The sequence below is a fragment of the Panthera onca genome, chromosome Y (genome assembly GCF_046562875.1).
Source record: "Panthera onca isolate mPanOnc1 chromosome Y, mPanOnc1 haplotype 2, whole genome shotgun sequence".
Taxonomy (NCBI): domain Eukaryota; kingdom Metazoa; phylum Chordata; class Mammalia; order Carnivora; family Felidae; genus Panthera; species Panthera onca.
In genome coordinates, this window is record NC_138358.1 from 21,960,629 (window position 1) to 21,977,363 (window position 16,735).

A 16,735-nucleotide genomic window follows, 5' to 3' on the forward strand; every position below is an offset into this window, starting at 1 on the left:
TGGTGATTTCTCAGGAAAAAAGAAACAAAAGAATTATGAATTAGGAAGTTGTCAGTGATGTCAGCAACATGCCAAATAAGAAAGCCCTCAACGTTAACAATTTGGCATCCATCCACAGACAAAAACATCCTCATAAGAACTTCTGGATTCAAGTAAGAAATTATTACACCGAAGGAGTGACTGAGAAGAGCCCAAGGATGGGAAAAGCATTTTTGACACAGCAGGTTTGCATCTGGATGGCTGATTTGCTGATTGCTGTCCTGGCTATGACCCCCAGAAGCTCTCTTCCATGGAGGATTCAGTTACAACTGTGTTTTGTTCTGGTCCTGTCACCAACACCTCATGCCAAGGGTTCCAAGAGGAGTCAGCCCACCTGTGCATCAGGTAATTGACATACAGACTTTGGTCCTGATTGTAGACATAAAAATAGCCTATGAACCAGCGCCAGGCCGTGTTGGCCATGTCTGGGACGTACTGGAGCTACGTCCACCCAACTCAGTCAGACTGTTTTTGTGAAAGGGTCCAATGGCTGGGTTAAAGCATGTCCCAGTCAGTCTGTAAACACTCTTGCTGTTACAGGAACCTAGAAAGAGACATTCCCATCTGCATCCCTAGAGATCCTGAAAGGACACTACTTGCAGCTCCAGACCCTCTAATCTTGGTCAGGGATTACTTCAGCCCACCCAGTGACATGGCAGAGGACACACCATCTGTCCTTCCAGCAAAGATCTACACACTGCAAGCTGTGCTGTAGAAGTTGAGATAGCCCTTTGGTTCAGATCCAGTCCCTCCCAGCCATGGTCTAAAACCAACCCCGTCCTGCCAAGAACATGCACTAACCAGAGAGCAGACCTCCCAGAAGCCTGGTGAGAGCCATACTCATCTGCATACCTGGTTGTAGGCCCACTGTTTGAAGTCCTAACTGTGGACCCTGAGTGGACCCTTTCCCAGCACCATGCCACTGAACAACCTACTTGAGGTATGTCATCCACTCATGCATCATAATGGGTCCAAGCTCATCTTAACCCCTCACAGCAAGCCTGCCAACCATGAACCCAGTGCTGACCTTGCAATAGCCTTAACTGGCTCCAGTGCAGAACAACTACAATTTCAGAAGAAATCCCATCAGTTGGGGACAGGACAGGCAAAAGTTCTTACCTGCTAATACCAGTCTAGAAAGGTTGTAAGAGGTATCTACTCTTTCACATGTATACATACCAATAAAAGGCTACATGGGTCACAAATACCCAGTCACATAAGACAAAAGAAAGTAATAAATCTCCATTTGCTGAACTCAAAGAAATGGAGGTATATACTTTCCTGTCAAATAATTCAAATAATCAACTTTTAAGAAACAGAATGAAATCCAACAGGCAGAAAACTAAATGAAATCAGGAAAACAATACATAAAAAAATGAGAAGTATTGTATTTTGTAATAAAATTATTATAAAGATCATTAAAAGCCGTTGTTTCTTAATAAATAGAAACCATTTTTTAAAAAGCAGCCCACAGAAATCCTGGAACTGAACAATACAATCACAAAAGTGAAATATTCATTAGGGCTTCATAGAAGAGTAGAACATGCAGAAGAAATCAGCAAAATGAAACAAAGACTGTGTGAAAAATCTCGAAAGTGGAAACAAGTTAAAAGAGTGAAGAAAACCTACTTGAATTACGGGACGCCATAGAGTAAACAAACCCATCACATCATGGGACTCAGAAGGAGAAGACGATAAGAAAGGGATGGAAACTCACTTCAAGACAATACCTGAAAACTTCCCAAATCTTGAAATAGATATAGGAAGCTCGAAGGACCCTAAAGAAGATTACTGTTCAACACACAATTATCAAAATATTAACTCATGGGAAGTAATTTTGAAAGCAGCAAGGAAAACACGAGCCATTACATACTGATCAGACTATCAGTGGGTTTTGTCTGGAACAAAATAGTAGGCCAGGCCAAAGTGGGAAACACTCAAAGTGCTAAAAGAATTAACACTGACAAACAAAAATAATCTACTCAGCAAAACTGTACTTCAGAAATAAAGATGAGCTAATATTCTTCTCAAGTGCTTACAGAATATTCCCAGGATAGATCACATGTTGGGTCGCAACGCAAGCCGTAACAAATTTACAAGAGTAAATCACATGTACTACCTTTATTAACCACAATGTTCTGAAACTTGAAATCAATAATGAGTAAAACTGAAAATGTCCTAATACATAAAATTAAACATACCACTGAACAGTGGATCAAAGAAGTCCAAAGAGCCATCTGAAAGTATCCTTGGATAAACAGAAATGAAAATAGAACATGTCACAATTTTTAGAATATAGCAAACGTAGCTCCAAAAGAGAATTTGGGGGCAATAAATGCCTATATAAAGAAAAAAAATGTCAAATAAACAACGTATCTTTATACCTCAAAGACTAGGGGGAAAACTTTAAGCCCACAGAGTAGAAGGAAGAAAATAATGATTAGAGCAGTAATAATTAAATAGAGACTACAACAACAATTACAAAATACAGGTCCAAGAGTTTGTTTTGGTGAAAAATAATAAAATTGACAAACATATAGCTAGACAACCATGAAAAAAATAAATTCAATAGATAAGATTTTAAGTTAAAGAAGAAAAACCGCAACTGAAACCAGACCAACACAAGTTATCATATAGAGACAACTATGAATAATTATACCCTAACAAATTGTGTGACTTAAGAAACTAAAAAAATCCCCCCAAATACATAACCAACCAAGACTGAGTCATGAAGAAATAAAATACATGAGAAGATCAATACCACCTTAAGAGCTTGAAGCAGTACTCAAAACCCTCCCTTTAAAAAAGTCCTAAAACAGATAGTTTCACTGGTGAACTCTATCAAACCCTGAAAAAAGAATTACCACCAATCTTTAATAAACTCTTCTCAAAAAGTGAAGAGGAGTGAACGCTTCCAAGTGTTATAAGGCCAGCATAACCTGATACCAAAGTCAGGTAAAGATACAACCAGAAAAGAAAACTACAGGCTAATCCCTGAAAATACAGATACAATGATTCTCAACAAATTTAACCAAACCTAACTCAACAGCACATTAAAGGGATCATACACAGTAATCAAATGGGATAGCTCCTTGGAATGCAAAGGTAGTTTAATATTATAAATGCATAAAATTGACACACACACAAGTAGAATGCAGAAGTGTTTGTTTGACAGATCAAACTTTCTGATGAGCCCTGTGTGTTAATTATTCTTCAAAAAAGGTTTACAGATTTGGCAACGATTTTTTTTGGATATGATACCAGAAACACAAGCAACAAAAGCAAACATGAACAGGTGAGGCTATATCACACTAAAAAGCTTCTGCACACAGACTTCAACAGAGTGAAAAATAATGAGAATGAGAGAAAATGGTAGCCAACCATATATCAGATACAGGATTAATATCCCAAACATACAAAGAACCTACACAACTCAACAGCAAAAAAATCAATTAATCTGATTAAAAAGTGGGCCAAAGACCTTATTAGATTTTTTTTTCTGTAGAAGATAGATAAATGGCCAGCAGGTACATGAACAGATATTCAATACAGCTAATCATCAAATACAAGTCAAAACCACAGGGAGATATTACCTTGCACATGTTAGAATATCAGTTATCAAAAAGAGATAACAAGTCTTGACAAACAATGTGGATAAAAAGGAACCCATGAGGACTGCTGGTGGGAATGTAGCTTGGTAGAACTGTTTCCCATTGTGGGAAAACATCATAGAGATTTCTCAAAAAAAAAAAAAATCATATAATGTAGAAGTCCCACTTCAGGGTATATATATAAAGGCAATTAAATCACTATCTTAAAGGGATGTCTGCCCCACCCCCACCATGTTCATTCCATTATTATTCTCAATAGGCAATGAATGAAACTACCTAAGTTCATTCATGGTTAAACAGAGTAAGAAATGTGATATATATACACACACAATGGATATTACTGAGTCATAAAAAAGGTATTCCTGCAATTTGTGACAACATGGAATAAGCTTGTGGGCATTACATTAAGTGCAATAAGTCGGAGAGAGAAAGATAATGTATGATTTCACTTATACACGAAATCTAAAAATGCCTAAGCCATAGAAACAGAAATTAGATTCATGGTTGACAAGTGTAGGGGAAGGGAAAAGGGTGTAAATGTTGGTGAAAGAGTGCAAACTTCCCATGATAGGATGTATGAATTCCAGGGATCTAATGTACAGAATAACGACATAACAATCTAGTGTAACATAACTTAATGATACAGTTAACAGTATGTGTTGCATACTTCAAAGTTGCTAAGACAGGAAATCTTCTATGTTTTCACTGTACACGCACAAAATTGGTAATTATGAGAGGTAATGGACATATTAACTAACCAGTGGTAATCATCTTAATATATATGTATATAAAATCATTACATTGCGCACCTTAAACCTACACAATGTTATATGTCAATTATATCTTAATAAAAATGGGGACATGCATAGAGACTTTGGTGTAAGAACTGAAACTGTCAAACTCCTTGAGAAAACAGGGAACAAGCTTCTTGATATTCACCTTGGGAATGATTTCTTAATTATGATATCAAAAGATCAGGTAACAAAATAAAAAATAAGTTGAAGTTAAACTGACAATCTTCTGCATAGTAAATGGCACAATTAACAAAATGAAAAGGCAACCTACAGGATGATATACTTACAAGCCATATATGTGATAAAAGGCTAACACCCAGTATATAAGGAACTCCAAAAACTCAACAGCAAAAATGCCAATAACCCAATAAAGAAATGGTCAGAGGAACTGAGTAGACATTTCTCCAAAGAAAAATTTAGCCAATGGATACAGGGAAAACTGCTCAACATTATTAGTCATCAGGGAAATATAAATCAAAGCCACAATGAGCTATTACATCATAGTGGTTAGACTGGCCGTTATCAAAAACACAAGAACTAACAAGTAAGTGTTGGCAAGGAAAACAGAACACTTACGCGCTGTGGGTGGGAATGTAAATTGGTGAGAAAACAGTATAGAAGTTCCTCAGATATTTTTGAATGGAACTATTGTATGATCCAGAAAATCTCCTTTGGCTATTTATCTGAAGGAAACAAAAACAGACTCTAAAAGGTATTTGGACCTCCATTTTCACTGATGGATGAATGGATAAAAAAAAATTGTATATGAGTCAGTCATAAGAGAGAAGAAAATCCTGCCATTTGCAACACAGATGAAACTTGAGGGCATCATATTAGGTAAAATAAGTCATACAGGTAAAAATAAACATTGTGTGACCTCATATTTATGTGCAATCTAAAAAAAAAACAGCAGATACACAGCTGCAGAACAGAATTTGGTTGCCACTGGCTGAGGGCTGAGAGAAGTGAGGAGATATTCATCAAAGATATTCATGTAGTTAAAGATGAGCAAGTTCTGGGGATCTAACATTCAGCATGTCTATAGTTGACAATACTGTATCATATACGTGGAAGTTATTAAAAGAGTAGATCTTACAGCACATGCTGCAAAAACTGTGATTATCTGAGGTGGTGAAGGTATTAAATAACCTAACCATGCTAATCATTTTGTAACATACAGGTGTATCAAATCATCACTTTTAATACTTTAAAGTCACACAATGTTATATGTGCATTTCGATAAAGCCAGGAAAAATTAAAATAGAGAAGAAAAAGAAGCTTATTGTCTCCATTTTTTGGTAGAGAACATATAAATTACTGGATTTTCAAATCACATTAATCTTTAGAGTTCTTGATCCCAAAAGCTATTGCTTTCCCAAGAATAAAGGAAACAAAGCAGTCAAAAGGATATATAAGTTTTACTAATGTTCAATGTACATTACGGCAAGCCTATTTTTATCTTAATTCATTCGGACACGACCTTTTCTTTTCATGTTTTAAGACATTCAATATAGTACAGCTCTTTTTATAAAGTTCTTTTTGGTATAGCTGAAGACCATCAGCTAGCTACCTTGAACTAATATAAGTAATATCCTCACAAATAAGGTGTCTCTTTCTGGTTGTTCTTATCTTAAAAACAATACAAAGTGAAACCTGTTTTAATACCAGTCTTGAAGGGTTAATGTTCACAAAGAACAATGTGCTAGGCTGTAAACACTCTTGCCCTAATTAAAGACACATGTTCTAAAGACATACTAGATGAAAACAGATGTTTATTTGTCCTACTATGTCTCGGACATAGTAGGATTTTTTACTTTGGTGTGCTAATTCTGTAATTAGAGTTGAGAAGGTAAACATTTGTACTTACTTGAACATACTGATAGCATTCAAAGTACTATAGATTCACAGAAGAAAAATCAGTTTTATTAGCAACTGCTTACAAGCTTAGCCTTTATAGAAAGAATATGTACTATGGCTGATCATTGGGAGTATCTTAATAAAGGTCACATTTAGTATGTTTCCTCATTTTTCTATGGCAGTCCATTTCTTAATGAATACCATACCCTCTTAAATGAAAAATACCCAGTCTGACTCCAGAGTGATGGTAAATTATCAGCTGCTTATTTTTGTTCACTTAACTGACTTTTTTGTAGACTTTATGTAAAATTATGCTTTAGGAAGATTTTCAGTGTGTTCTGGTAATAGAGAGAGAGGGAGAGGGAGAGAATCCCAAGCAGTCTCCGCACTGTCAGTGCACAGCCCAGTGCGGAGCTTGAACTCACCAATAGTGAGATCATGACCTGAGTTGAAGTCCAGCACTTAATTAACTGAGCCCCCCAGACTCTCCAGCTGCATTTCTATACAACAATGAAACAGCAGAAAAAGAAATAAAAGAATCTATCGCATTTATAATTTCACCAAAACAATAAGATACCTAGGAGTAAACCTAACCAAAGGGTAAAATTACAGAACACCTCTGAAAGAAGTTAAGAGGACCCAAAGAAATGGGGGGAAATTCTATGGTTGATGATTTGGAAAAACAAACATTGTTCATATGTCTATACTACACACAGAAATCTAGAAATTTCATGCAAACTCTATCAAAACACCAGCAGCATTTTTCACAGAGTTAGAACAAAAAAAAATGTTACCACAAAAAGCCCCAAACAGCCAAAGCAATCCTGGAAAAGACAGACAAAGTGGGAGGCATACAAGTCTGGATTTCAAGATATATTACAAAGTTGTAGTCATCAAGACACTATGATACGGGCATAAAATAGAAAACCCAGAAGTGGACCCACAACTTAATGGTCAGTTCATCTTCGATAAAACATATCTAGTGCCAAAAACACAATCTCTTTAGGAAATGGCGCTGGCAAAATTGGACAGTGACATGAAGAGCAAAACTAGACCAACTTTCTTACACCATCTATAAAAATAAACTCAAAGTGGACGAAAGACCTAAGTGTGAGTCAGGAAACTATTAAAATCCTAGTGGAAGGGCACCTGGGTGGCTCAGTCAGTTGGGCATCTGACTTTGGCTGAGGTCATTGTCTCGTGGTTCATGAGTTCGAGCCCCACGTCAGGCTCTGTGCTGACAGCTCAGAGCCTGGAGCCTGCTTCGAATTCTGTGTCTCCTTCTCTCTCTGCACCCCCTACCTCCCCGCCTCAAAAATAAATAAACACTAAAAAAAATTTTTTTAAATAATAATAATAATAAAAAAATCCTACTGGAGTACACAAGCAGCAACCTCTTTGATCTCAACCTAAGCAAGTTCTTATTAGACACATTGCCAGAGGCAAGGGAAACAAAAGCAAAAATGAACTATTGTTACCCGATCAACATAAAAAGTTTCTGCACAGCGAAGGAAACAGTCAACAAAACTAAAAGGCAACTGATGGCATGGGAGAAGATATTTGCAAATGGGAGAAGATGTTGGATAAAGGGTTGGTACCCAAAATCTATAAAGAACTTTATTAAATCTACAAAGAACTTTATTAAAGTCAACAAACAAATAATCCAGTTAAGAAACGGGAAAAAGACATGAGTAGACACTTTTCCAACGAAGACATCCAGATGCACAACAGACACATGAAAAGATGCTCAACATCACTCATCATAGGAAAATACAAGTCAAAACCACAATGAGATACCTCTTCACACCTGTTCGAATGGCTAAAATGAACAACAGAGGAAACAATAGATGTGACAAGGTTTCAGAGAAAGGGAGAACCCTCCTTACACTGTTGGTAGAAAAGCAAATTGCTACAGCCACTCTAGACAATAGTGTCAGGGTCCACAAAAAGTTAAAAATAGAATTACCCTACAATCCAGCAATTGCACTACTAGGTATTTACCCAAAGGATACAAAATGCTGATTCGAACGGGTACATGCTCCCATTGTTTATAGCATTATCAACATTAGCCAAACCATGGAGAGAGCCCAAGTGTCTATCGACTGATGAATGGATAAAGAAGATAAAGAAGTGGATAAAGAATAAAGAAATGGATAAAGAAGTGTGTATCAGAAAGAATGAAATCTTAGGGGTACCTGGGTGGCTCAGTCAGTTGAGCATCCGACTCTGCTCAGGTCATGATCTCAGGGTTGGTGGGTTCGAACCCTGCATCAGGCTCTGTGCTAACAGCTAAGAGCCTGGAGCCTACTTTGGATTCTGTGTCTCCCTCATTCTCTGCCACTCCCATGCTCACACTCTGTTGCCCTCTGTCTCTGAAAAAATAAAATGTTGAAAAAAATTTTTTAGAATGAATGAAATCTTGGATTTGCAATGATGTGGATGGAGCCAGAGTATGTTAAGCTAAGCAAAATAAGTCATTCAGAGAAAGACAAATACCACGTGATTTCATTCATACGTGGAATTTAGGAAACAAAACCAATGACCGTATGGGAAGAGGCAGGAAAGAGAGAGGCGGGGAAGCAAACCATAAGTGACTCCTAAAGATAGAGAACAACCTGAGGGTTGATGGAGGGAGGCGGTGGGGTGGGCTAGCTGGATGATGAATATTACGGAGGGCATCTGTTGTGATGAGCACTGAGTTTAGTGATGAATCACTAAATTCTACTCCTTAAACCAATATTACACCGTATTATTGTGTTATACTATATATTAACTAACAAGAATTTAAATTAAAAAATAAATTTAAAGAAAATTTTGAGAAAAATGAGATATGTTTATGAAATATATATTAAGCCCCTAATAGATGCTACCTTTTATTGTTACTATCGTTTTAAAATGTTTGTAGAGTTTTATGGTGAATATGTTTTTACTTTTTGTTGTTTATGCATGGCCCTTTTTTTTTTTAAAGTGATATAGTCAACCAAACCTAAATCAGCTCAAATAAATGAATGCCCCCAAATCACTTAGTATTGTTGCCTGATTAACATTTTGACAATGGGGTCTTTTTTAGTACATTTGAAAACCCAAACTGTAAAGCTGGCTAAAATTAATTCCATAAAAATGATCATTTTCATGCAAATCATCATAGTAAACAAAAGTGATTTGGAAACTGACTGCCTAATTGTATATTAGTATGCCAGTTTCAGCTACATTTCAAAGATGTCTTAAGAATCTACAATTAAATATTAGATGTCATCAAAATACGTGGCAAATTTACAATGTTGTTTTTCATGATGTTTCTCTGTCACCATTTCTCATTCCATTATTCTATCCGTTAGGTAAGGTTATGTTTTACTCATAATTATTTAAAATAAAAATCCTAATGGATGACTTTTTAAAAAATGATAAAGACCAACATGTGAATAAGTGCATTTAAAAAACAGAAGAAACAACTGACTTGTTCCTATCTGTATTTTTTCAAAACTATCATTAACTTAAAATTGATGGCTACCACATACTAATAATTTCAAGTGTATGAAAACTAAGCAAAACTAAAAGGGGAAAATTCTCACTAAAGGAATAATAATTAATACATCCTTAAACTTGTTTACATAATATTCGCATTCAATTTGCTTATCTGAAACAGTGGACAAAAAATATTTACTATCACTTACCTCACAATAGGTCCTAAAAGCAGAAGATGCCCCAAAAGTAATGCAGCCATATTCCTGGTCAAATCCTTCTCGAAAAACATAAGGGTAACTTGATCCAAAACTGCTCCCACAATAATGAAGCCAATGGTAAATGACATCCAGAATTTGTCATTATTCTTTCAATAAATATCAAACATATACAAGGCAGAAGCAGCCTCACCACAGTACAGAACAGTTGAGAAGAGAATGCCAAATGGAAAGGTTGTATGAGGGCTGTGGCCAAGGACCATTCCTTCTTCCAGAGATGGAATTTCACCTGCTCTTTCTTCATCAGGCCTTTCAAACACTGTCTCCATTCTGGAGGTCCTGGCAGTCAAAACTCTTCCTCTAAGTTAATCCAGTATAGTTTAGTATCCAATCCAAATAGATGCTGTACAATTCAATATTCACAGAAAATGTGCAAGATGTAAATGCATCACTGATCATAAGAGAATTATTTTGGTTTAAGAAATGTTGACCTGAATTGAATTTATTATTATTATTATTATTATTATTATTATTATTATTTATTATTTATTATTATTATTCAGAATACTATTCAGAATATTATTCTTCAGAAAACAATGATGCACACAAATAGTCAATCACACTTCTATGAGTCATAAAATCACCTGTTAACATCCGTATGATACCCTTACCTCTAAGAAGTATGCAAGAACAATTCATTTCTCATGACTTTTTTTCTTTTTGTGCCTTTCAGCCAATGTCTAAAACTGAAGACATCCCCCCAAAATAAACGGCACAGATCTATCCTGAATCCACTCATAATAACACTAAGAAAACTATCCAACAGATATTCCTGATCAAGGAGACACAAAATGGGAAGCCCTTTTAGTTCATTTACTTTAGACTTTGGTCATTTTCCACTTGAAATCCTATTTCTTTGTTTGGTTCGACTCTATGGAAATCAAGAATTTTAATTTTAAAATTAACCCTAAGATTTATATAATAATTGGTATTTTAAGATTAATTAAATATTTGGAAAATTATCAATTCATGTTACAATTTAAAATTGTAGCTTTCAAGGCAATACTAAGAAGTCTCAACTCTCTTTCTGGAAAGTGAAAAGTTTATTTTAAATTGTATTTGAACAAATTATAAGAGAAATAATACTGATATACTGTGAAGGAGAATTAACATCAACTCTTTCAGAAGAGATATAAAAAAAAATGAAAAAGAATAGAATGAAAGGTAATAAATCAAAGTAAATATTAGAAGAGACATTTTATAATGGACATTGTTTCTAGGGGCGCCTGGGTGGCTCAGTCAGTTAAGCGGCCGACTTCGGCTCAGGTCATGATCTCACGGTCCATGAGTTCGAGCCCCGTGTTGGGCTCTGTGCTGACAGCTTAGAGCCTGGAGTCTGTTTCAAATTCTGTGTCTCCCTCTCTCTCTGACCCTCCCCCATTCATGCTCTGTCTCTCTCTGTCTCAAAAATAAATAAATGTTAAAAAAATTTTTTTAAGAAAAAAGAAACATTGTTTCTAATTAAAAATTATTACTAATGAAATGAGAACCCACAGATTGAATTTTAAAACTCAATGCAAGTCTCTACAGAGATGATTTTTATCACCTAGAGGCTGTTGCTTGTCTGTTAAAATAAATAATAAGAAAACTGAAGCTGGAAGAAAAAAAAACGAAAGAAAACTGAAAGTATTAATAAGAGAAATGGGAAGACAAGAAGTGTTATCTATTTTATTTTAACTTGGCAAAACTTTTATTATCCTTTAGAAAGAAAGTTCACAGGGTTCCTAGGTGGCTCAGTTGGTTAAGTGTCCAACTTTGGCTCAAGTCATGACCTCACAGTTTGTGAGTCTGAGCCCATGTCAGGCTCTGTGCTGACAGCTCAGAGCCTGGAGCCTGCTTCAGATTCTATGTCTCCCTCTCATTCTGACCCTCCCCCACTTTACACTCTTTCTCTGTCTGTCTCTCTCTCAAGAATAAATAAACATTTAAAAAAAAACTTAGAAAGAAAATTCTCAGAATTTTGTCCTAGAATGTGTGTTCACAATTAAATTATACAAGAAAGTTTCCCTAAGAGAAACTATTATAATATGGCTTTTGTCTTCTAATATTATTTTCCGTAGCCAATATTATTTTGCTGTTACATTAGCCTGTTCTCCTTACCTTTTAATTGTAAGACGAGTAAATTATTCCTTCTTCAGATCTTCAATACGAAGTTTAGTATACTTTTCTCTTTGGAATCTAGATATTCTTCCAAGTATTCAGTAATATCATACTATATTTTTTTAAATATCTTTATGAAAAATTATTTGGAATTGTTGCCATTTCTTAAATTTTTTTGCATTGTCCTTATTCCCATAAATTATTACAAATACATTTCACTCCAATCCTTCAGATTATGCTATAGAATACGTAATTCCCTGATTTCTCTTCTTTGTTACTCTGATCTAAATCAAACCTTTATTTATACTTATTTATTCCTTTATGACTATTTCTTTTTCTTTGTCCTCTAGGATACAACCAGTCAATTTAAGTACTCTTTTCCTGTCTTGTATTATTTACTTCATTCCTCTCTCATTGCTTTTATTGGCCTGTAAATCCTTTAAGAAAAGGCACAATCCAAAGCCAAACTTGTATCTTAAGATATTGGCCTTGTCCTCTCCTTTAGTTGCAAGATTTCTACACTTTGTTCTTATTATATGCATTGCATCAACTCTTGTTTCTTCCTAAGTTTTATTCCCAAAATACTTATTATACTTCTTTCTCAAAGGCTTCCAGAGATTAATTCCTAGGTTTGAAATATTCTTCTATCTAACTTCTTTCTATTCATTTGAAAATTTTACACTATTGATCATACGGCTTTCTTCCCAACAGTCCCAAAAGTTCTCTATTCAATATTATCAATGTATTTTTTGCCAAATTCAATAACTATTTCTTAGTCTTCTTTATCTTACTTAAATTCTCCCTGATCCAAATACTCTGAAACCTCTGGCTGTCTCTTCCTATCCAATGGCTTTATAAACAGAATGACTCCCAAATTTTTATCTCTAGCCCAGCTCTCCAAAACACAAATCTTATATTGAAGACACTGTTGCTTGCCTCTGTGTGGATATTTAATAGGAGGGAGGGTGGGTGGGAAAGGCGCTAGGTGGGTAATGGGTAGTTAAAGAGAGCACTCGTGATGAGCACTGGGTGTTGTATGTAAGTGATGAATCACTGGTTCTACTCCTGAAAGCAATATTGCGCTGACTGTTTACTACCTGAAATTTAAATTAAAAAATATTTAATAATAAATAAATAAAAATAAAATCAGCCTTTCAAAAACAGTTTCTTCAGTGATCTCCTTCCTTCCTCTCTCATTAAGCTAAAGCCAAGGTCCTTAACATACACAGGGCCACGTACCATATTCCACTTGTCCTTGAGACCTGTTTTCCTATCATTTTCTTTCTTGCACAAAGATATTTAGTATTCCAGACACACTCCAACCTTACATGTTTTGCTACAGTGATTCTTTGAAAGGTTTTCTCAAACTGTGAGTCATTTAAGTTTACACTAAGCACCCTCTATATACTCCAACCCACAATCATGATCATTCTTATTTTAAAAAGTTCACAGTATTCCTCATGAAAGCTAGAATGCAAGTTCTACACACATGAATTTGTTTTGTTCTCTGAATTGCCAAAAATAACACCCGTTATGTTGTAATATCTTAATAAAAATCCTGAATTAATTAAAAAATGAAAAGAAACAAAATTTATTTTTCTTGATTTCATTTTTTCCTAAACCTAACCTCCACAAATAAGTAAACACTTTCTAGGTAAAAATGCGCTTCATCAAGCTTATGAATGAAGATCCACTGTGATGTTTAAATTATCCTGGAAGCATGCTTCACTTACCTTGATAACAATCTATTTATCCTGTTATTAAGCTGTTATCAAGCTAAGGTCACCAAGGCAAGACAAGGTTAAGTAATTTGTGAACATTTTTTATATGCATATTTTATTATGCATATACAATATATAATTATATTATATATATTATATATTATATTGTTATATAATATGTAATTCTCTTTATGTATAGTTATGAATAATTATGAACTAAAAAATAATTTAAATTCTTCATGTATAAACTGAACGATTTATATATTATCAACGTAATTCTAGATTCTCAACATCTATTTATTATTTAAATGTCATAATATTTGGGGCATATATATATATATATATATACACACATACATGTATGTATATATATATATATATGTATGTGTGTGTGTGTGTGTGTGTATATATATATATGTATGTGTGTGTGTGTGTGTGTGTGTGTATATATATATATATGTATATATATATATATACATATATATATATATATATTTGTTGTAAATGGAATATTACCTGACCATCTCATCATCTCCCCAATTTTTTCTACCTAACCTGAAGAACATTCCTTCATACTGAATGTCAATTTTGAATTTAGTTCACATTCTTTTTCAGCTATACAATTCCCTGCCAATTTATGTAGGTGTGACCTATTAAATACTCTTTTTGTGTTCAACGTGCATATATACTGCTTTACTGCTTATAGGTATCAGAACTTCAACAAAGATATTGTTTCTTAATCAGATAAAATTCACATACTATAAGGTTCAACGTTTTGAAGTATATATTTCCTGATTTTCAGGATATCTACAAAGTTGTATAATCACCATCACTATAAACATAAAACATTCTTGCTGTTCTCAAAAAGAAACTCTGTGCCCAACAGCAGTCAATCTCCATCTCCCTTTTTCCCAGATCTTGGCAACCACCAATCTATTTGGTGTTTCTATATTTCTGTATATTTCTATAAACAGAAACATACAATAAGTAGCACATGGTTGATAGCCTTTTCTTCTGGATTATTTTACTTTATTGTTTATTTTAATGTTTATTTTTGAGAGAGAGAGGAAAGATAGAGAGCAGGGGAGGGCCAGAGAAAAGAGGGAGACACAGAATCTGAAGCAGGCTCTAAGCTGTCAGCCCAGAGCCTGATGCAGGGCTCAAACTCACAAACTGTGAGATCACGGCCTGAGCCATAAAGTCGGCCGCTTAACTCAAGGTGGCACCCAGGCGTCTGGCCCTCTTCTGGATTATTTTAAAAGATGATTCGTACAACAAACAGCCATGAAAGTTAAAGAATATATTCTTCTGGGGCAGAAGTTGAGCAGATTTGTCCTTAGCTGCCTTTAAAAGACCAGTTTTCCGGGGCGCCCAAGGGACTCGGTCAGTTGAGCAACTGTCTTTGGCTCAGGTCATGATCTCACGGTTCGTGATTTCGAGCCCCACGCGGGGCTCTGTGCGGACAGCTCAGAGCCAGGAGCCTGCTTCAGATTCTGTGTCCCCCTCTCTCTCTCTGCCCCATCCGCACTCATGCTCTGTCTCTCTCTGTCTTAAAAATAAATAAAACATTAAAAAAATTTCATAATGAAATTCTAAAAAAATAAATAAATAAAATACCAGTTTTCCTAAGCTTGGGATTGCTCAACAGCAATAAAAGTCCAGTGTACATGCAGTGTCTGCTTACACCCACACAGAGATTGCTCCCAAGTGCTCTTGTATTTTTCTTAATGTTTATTTACTTACTTTTGAGAGAGAGAAAGAGAGAAAACAAGCAGGGAGGGGCAGAGAGCAAGGGGGACACAGAATCTGAAGGACTCCAGGCTCTGAGCTGTCAGCACAGAGTCCAACATGGGGCTCGAACTCATGAACCATGAGATTCATGACCTGAGCTGAAGCTGGAAGCTTAACTGACTGAGCCACCCAGGTGCCCCACAAGGGCTCTTGATAGAAACATGAATCTTAAGCTCCTGACTGTATTAAATCCTTCAAAGCGCTTGGTACACATCAACCACAATTCTTCCATCTCTTGAATTCTTAATTTCATAACAATTATATCTCAACTGTTTATACAATCTCCAGAAAATTACCAAAATCAATGATAGCACTATAAACCAACAGCTATGAATATTAGATGAACAGTTAATCCAACTAGAAAATTCTATTACCTTCACTTTTCTTACCACAAGTAATTTAAAACTTCCACTCAAACCTAAAAATGAGAATTCTTATTAAATTTTTTACTTCCTTTCACAATTCCTTTTCAAAAGTAATGTGCTCTATAAAATCATCTAGCTCTCAAATATTTGTTGACAAAACACACTGCAAAAGGATGATGTAAACAAAGAATTGGAGAAGACCACTGAAATTAATCCTTGGGAGAAAAATAACACTGAAAAAACAAGAGGAAGATATATACACTCAGTGTGAATTTAAAGAAGCTTGACTTTCTCTTATATATTTTACATGGCATAGTAGGCATGTTAACGTTTTAAACCAGAGGTGATCAAGGCTCAAATTTATATTTAAAATATTTCTTTTCAAAAACAAATTTTTTGTCAGAAAATTCATGCATTTTTTTTACCTACTATTATAGAATTTAATGAATCTGAAAGTGATGTTTTCTTCCCACCACAATTATTGAATACAATCAATATTTTTATTTCTCTATATGTCCGCAATGTTTTTGGTAATACCTTTACTGAGATATATTCACCTGATGCATTCCATATATTCACCTGATGAAAGTTGTATAAGTTAGTGGTTTTAGCGTATTCCGTTATGCAACCTTCAACACAGTCACTTTCAAGAACTCACCACACCAGAAAGAAACCCTTTTACCCATTAGCAATCATCCCACTTTCCCCCCAACCCTC

The 16,735-nt window shown here is 35.1% G+C and overlaps 1 protein-coding gene across 11 annotated transcripts in view; it reads right to left on the reverse strand.

Moving 5' to 3' along the window:
• The window catches only part of LOC145714947 (eukaryotic translation initiation factor 1A, X-chromosomal), a 795,969-nt gene that overhangs the window by 671,369 nt on the left and 107,865 nt on the right, over positions 1–16,735 (reverse strand). For 8 of the 11 annotated variants that reach the window (XR_014137081.1, XR_014137080.1, XR_014137079.1 and 5 more), the window contains one exon: positions 8,296–10,384. The exons of 2 other annotated variants lie outside the window; for them this stretch is intronic. The gene's annotated coding sequence lies outside the window, so the exon portion shown is untranslated. Of the gene's footprint in view, positions 1–8,295; positions 10,385–16,735 lie in introns of those variants that run through there. One more of the 11 variants, XR_014137073.1, reaches the window with a different exon arrangement.